The following is a 6,000-nucleotide window of genomic DNA, read 5'->3' on the forward strand; positions in this document are numbered from 1 at the left end:
GCAAGATCTTTTTTGACCCATCTGCTAGAGTAATGGAAAAAAAAAATGGGACCTAATGAAATTTAAAGCTTTTGCACAGCAAAGGAAACTATAAACAAGATGAAAAGAGAACCCTCAGAATGGGAGAAAATATTTGCAAATGAATCAGCAGACAAAGGATTAAGCTCCAAAATATATAAACAGCTCATGCAGCTCAATATTAAAAAAAGAAACAACCCAATCCAAAAATGTGCCGAAGACCTAAATAGACATTTCTCCAAAGAAGACATACAGATGGCCAAGAGGCACATGAAAAACTGTTCAACATCACTAATAATTAGAGAAATGCAAATCAAAACTACAATGAGGTATCACCTCACACCAGTTAGAATGGGCATCATCAGAAAATCTACAAACAACAAATGCTGGAGAGGGTGTGGAGAAAAGGGACCCCTCTTGCACTGTTGGTGGGAATGTAAATTGATGCAGATGCTATGGAGAACAGTATGGAGGTTCCTTAAAAAACTAAAAATAGACTTACCATATGACCCAGCAATCCCACTACTGGGCATGTACCCAGAGAAAACCATAATTCAAAAAGACACATGCACCCCAATTGTTCATTGTAGCACTATGTACAATAGCCAGGTCATGGAAGCAACCTAAATGCCCATTGACAGACGAATGGATAAAGAAGATGTGGTACATATATACAATGGAATATTAGCCATAAAAAAAAATGAAATTGAGTTATTTGTAGTGAGGTGGATGGACCTAGAGTCTGTCATACAGAGTAAGTCAGAGAGAGAAAAACAAATACTGTATGCTAACGCATATATATGGAATCTAAAAACAAAAAAAAAATGGTACTGATGAACCTAGTGGCAAGACAGGAATAAAGATGCAGACATAGAGAATGGACTTAAGGACATGGGTGTGGGGAGAAGCTGGGACGAAGTGAGAGAGTAGCATTGACATACATACACTCCCAAATGTAAAACAGATAGCTAGGGGGAAGCAGCTGCATAGCACAGGGAGATCAGCTCGGTGCTTTGTGACCACCTAGAGGGGTGGGATAGGGAGGGTGGGAGGGAGGCTCAAGAGGGAGGGGGTATGGGGAAAAAAAAAAGAAATGCATGAATTAAATCACTACTTCACACCAAAGAATGGTTTCTCCCCCAGGTTTAGAGAATTTGTATGTCCTGGTCAACTGTTTTGGGTATTTAAGCGCTTACTGTCTTTTTTCCTTAAGTGTCACAGTTATCGCCAACCAAAGTCTGCTATTCAGGTACACTTAGCCAGGATCAGGAGATATTTGTAAACACCGTCAATGAGAGCACGAGGCTTTAAAGAGACAAACATGTTTTGGGATGAAAAGGCTCAAACTCTATATGAATTTGCCTATTGTTTGTGGTTGATTGTCTCACAACCACATGTCCTGATGCTGGTTGTTCCTTTTTTGGGCTAGAAGTAAATATTCTACTCCTCCTTTTCAAGTTTTATGGTCATCAAACAAACTAGTAAAAACTAGCTCTAAGGGCTTTGTGATCATTGATACTTCAAGGTGAGTAGTAAATGAGGCAGAATAAAGTGAATAATTCACCTGCCAGAATTTTCTGTACCCTTGTCTACTACGACTTCTCTTGAAGATTTTTTGTTTTAAACTTTTTCATAGAGTACTGGATGGAAAGCCTTCTGCATTGCTGTTAATGGTCTAAAGCATGGTCTTCAGATTTCTTAATACATTAGAAGATTGGATACTTGTTTAAAAATACCAGTATTGACTACATTCACCCTGCCCCAAACGCATAACATCTAGTGCTTCAGTATCTAAGGAGATGCCTGGAAAACTATTTAAAATTACACCTTTTTTTCCCTCTCTCTTACTCTTTCTTCCCTTGGCCTCTCACTTCCATTTGTATTTTGATATAATTTCTTTCCCCCACCTCCCACCTTACTCTATTGAGAACTTCTGATCTAAACAACAGAGCCCTTTGTCAGTTGCTTTAGCGAGAATCATCTTACAACCAATTTTGTTTAGTTAGGATGATGATGTAAAGTGAAAAATACCTACATTTAAAAATATTTACACACATTCTGAGGGGCAAAAAAATAAAGGTATGGTAAGTCAAGGCATTTCTCTTAGGGGGACATCATGTACAGCCTGAATTTTGAGCAGATTTTTGAGAGAGAGGTAACAGGTAATGGTGCAGCAGCAGAGGAGGGAGGCATCTCGTGTATTGGCAGAGGATGAAACAGACAAAGCAGGGGTGAGAAATCACAAATCTTCAGGATAGAAATAATGTTGGAAGAAAGTACTTGCTTATCACTGGCCAAATTTTCGGAAAGGACCAATTACGAGAAACAGCTCCTACTTTCATTCACTCTTTCCCAAGGTCAGAGAGGTGATTGTGTGATGAGACTGGGTCTAGGATCAGTCAATCAGTCTCCCCCCTGCCCCCCACCTTCTTTCTCTCCCTTAGGCTAACCCTCCCACAGTGCAGTGTCCTCACTTCCTCTCCCTCAGGCGCTGCCCCTACCCTGCCTGGGACTGGCAGATGATACAAGAGAAAGGCAAAGCTAAAGCATATTCTATGATCTAGCTTTACCAAGGATAAGGCTGATATTTTACCTTCATCCCTTTGATTTTTCTGTATGTATTTCTCATCACATCTGATCTGCTAGGTTAAAAGAAAGGCAATATTATGGCCTTTAAATCTCAACGTATGGTCTAATTGCAAAAGAAGTAGAGAATTAACATAAACCCCCTGTCTTCCTGAAACTCCTCTTTCATCGTGTTAGTCTCTGTTTATGTCCTTCCTATGATTCCAATCATCTCCATAAAAAGTCTCAGTTTCTCTGACTTCTCAAGGCCTCCCATTGTTTTACTTCTATTCTACTTGAGCAACCTTATTTCTCACTGTCTTGAGCAGATCAATCATGGACCTTGCCATCCTCAGGGTCCTTTCTAAAGGAAACTGCTCTTCCTACTTAGGTGGCAGTCTTAGGTAGCCATTTCTGTACCATATGACTCCTCGTCTATCCTAATACTAGGGATGGACATGTGACCCAAGGGCAACCAACTTATAAACTGGCCAGCAATGTATCGCTGGCTTTGTATGCAAAGCTCTGCCCAAACAAGGATGAAGGTAATCAAGTGGGATGATCAGAAAGTGTTTCTCAGGACTTTGAAGGGGAAAGAAAGAGTGAATCAGGCAGTAGTCAAAGGGAGCAGGATGGTTGGGAGCTTGAGGAGAAGTGAACCCAAAGACAGGTAGAGACTGAGAGGCTGCTGGTGTTGGGAGGGGTGATTGGAGGAAGCTTATGCTTCAGGACCATACAACCTCAGGTACCATCTTTCTACTGTAATTTATTTGACCTCAGAGGGCATGCTTTTTTTTACACAAGTTCCTCACAAATTTGCACATGAAATCTGGACTCCTGGACATGTCTGGTGGGGTCCTGCATATTCTGTCCATGTTCTACCTTTTCTCAGCTCTTGCCTCTCTTGCACCCATGCACTGTGCATTGTCACATTGTCCTTGAAGCTTTTCAAAGGTACCAAGTACTTTCTGTCCTCTGAGTTTTCATACAAGTTCTTCTCTCTCTGTGGATTGCTTTAACCCATCCCACTCACTCCCAACCCTTTTATTTCTCTGCTGGCTTCCCTTCATTTAAATCCCAGGTGAAATGTGGCTTCCTTGGACCCTCCCAACTGAAATATGATCCCTCTTTTATTCATAGTACTTCCTGTTCCATCCTTTCATAGCACTAACCATATTTTGCAATTATATATATATTTTTTAACATCTTTATTGGAGTATAATTGCTTTACAATGGTGTGTTAGTTTCTGCTTTATAACAAAGTGAATCAGCGATACATATACATATATCCCCATATCCCCTCCCTCTTGCGTCTCCCTCCCACCGCCCCTATCTCACCCCTCTAGGTGGTCACAAGGCACTGAGCTGATATCCCTTTGCTATGCAGCTGTTTCCCACTAGCTATCTATTTTACATTTGGTAGTATATATAAGTCCATGCCACTCTCTCACTTCGTCCCAGCTTACCCGTCCCCCTCCCCCTCCCCATGTCTTCAAGTCCATTGTCTTCATCTGCGTCTTTATGCAATTATATTTTTATTTGCACATTTATTTATTTGATGACTGCTCCTTCCAGTAGTCTGTAAACAACATATGGGGTAAGGAGTATATGCATATTTGTTCACCACTGTGTTCTTAGCATTTAGCTCAGTGCCTAGGACATTGTAGATTTTTAATAGCCAATGCATGAAGGAAGGAAGGAAGGAAGTATATTAAATGGTTCCCTTACTTCTCATTCCCATCTACTTTTCTCAAGTCCAGACATAAGATCCTTCACTCCTTTCTCTATCTCAGTGCTTCTTTTTTCTCCTATCTTTTAATTACATTTATAGTTTAACCACTACAAGCACATTTGACATTTATTATTATATCATCTGTTATTCCTTAATTGTTTAATGCATGCTTGGTTAATTTATCCACTGATGAAAGCAGGGAGTGTCTCATGCCATGTATCCCCTCCTTCCACAAAGTGCCTAGCACAGTACCAGACACGTTATGAAATTTAATAAATAGTTGACAGCCTAAAACAAGTCCCTTTCAGTGAATGCACCAAAAGATGGAGATGTGGGGTGCTATGAAGTTCTAGAGACTTACTTTTAAGTCTCACACATTAGGAAAAAAAGCTCTTCAGGAGAAGGAACTGTAGTTTCCATCATCATTGTCCTCATGACTGAGAATTAAAGGCCCACAAATGCAGAGCTCTAGAGTAAGCACAGGGGAAGTTTTAAAGTCCATTTACAAACATAGTCCTAATATGTTTTTCAGTTAAAACTTAAACAGACAACTGAGACCTGCTTAATGCTTTGAATATTAATAATCAGATTCTTTGGTTACCTTTGCGTGAACAAAGTCATAAATGGTGAGAAAGCCCTGCTGATTCATCTAAAAATTAGACTTTAACATTTACTAGCATAAAATTATTTTTTTTATGTATACTGCAATTTTATTTCAATTGCACAAAGCATGTAGGAAATTTAAATGAAACAGTATGGTAAAAATAGCAGAGAACCAAAAAAATCTAAAAAAGGAAGTACACCTAAAGCATGAGAATTCAACATTCATTAAGTATTTCTTTTAGTTCTACTTTTTGGACCTAGCTACCTTAATTAGTAAAAATTTTACTGTTTCATCTTTATCTCATCTCCATATCTAGCTTACAAAAGTCTTAGAGAGTAGGCACCATATCCTCTTTTTTCAAGCAAGTAGTGTTTATTAATTTAGTTCCACTTATTATTAAAATAAAGCTTATATACAATAAAGTGCACATATTTCAAGTGTACAATTTGATGAGTTTCGACATATGTTTACACCCCAGAACTACCACAATCAAGGTACTGAACATTTCTGACACCTCCAAAATTTCTCTGTGCCCTTTTACCTCATGCCTCACTTTATTCCTTGTGTTATGCAATCACTGATCTATTTCTATCATTATAGGTAAAATTTCATTTTATAGGCTTTTATAAAAATGTAAACATACAGTACATGCACTTTTTGTTGCCTGGATTCTTTTATTCAATATAATAATTTTGAAAGTCATTCCATGTAGATGCAAATTTTAGTAGGTGGTGCCTTTTGGCTGTTGAATACTATTCCATTGTATGGTCATACCATATTTTGTTTATCTGTTCACGGCTGATGGATATTTGCATTATTTCCACTTTTAGAATATTACAAATGAAGCTGCTACGATCATTTGTAAACATGTTTTCATATGGAATTGGGTAATAGTGTAATCACTGGGTTATACATGGTGTATGTTTAAATTTTTAAAAATCTGCTAAAATGTTTTCCAAAGCGTTTGTACAATTTTACATTCCTACCAGCAGTTTATGAGGACATATCACCCCCAACACTTGGTATTACCTGTGTTTTAAATCCTGGCTCTTTTGAAAAGTGCTTAATTTAGGTATATCAT

This window comes from Balaenoptera ricei, chromosome 17 (assembly GCF_028023285.1).
Source record: "Balaenoptera ricei isolate mBalRic1 chromosome 17, mBalRic1.hap2, whole genome shotgun sequence".
NCBI classification, from domain to species: domain Eukaryota; kingdom Metazoa; phylum Chordata; class Mammalia; order Artiodactyla; family Balaenopteridae; genus Balaenoptera; species Balaenoptera ricei.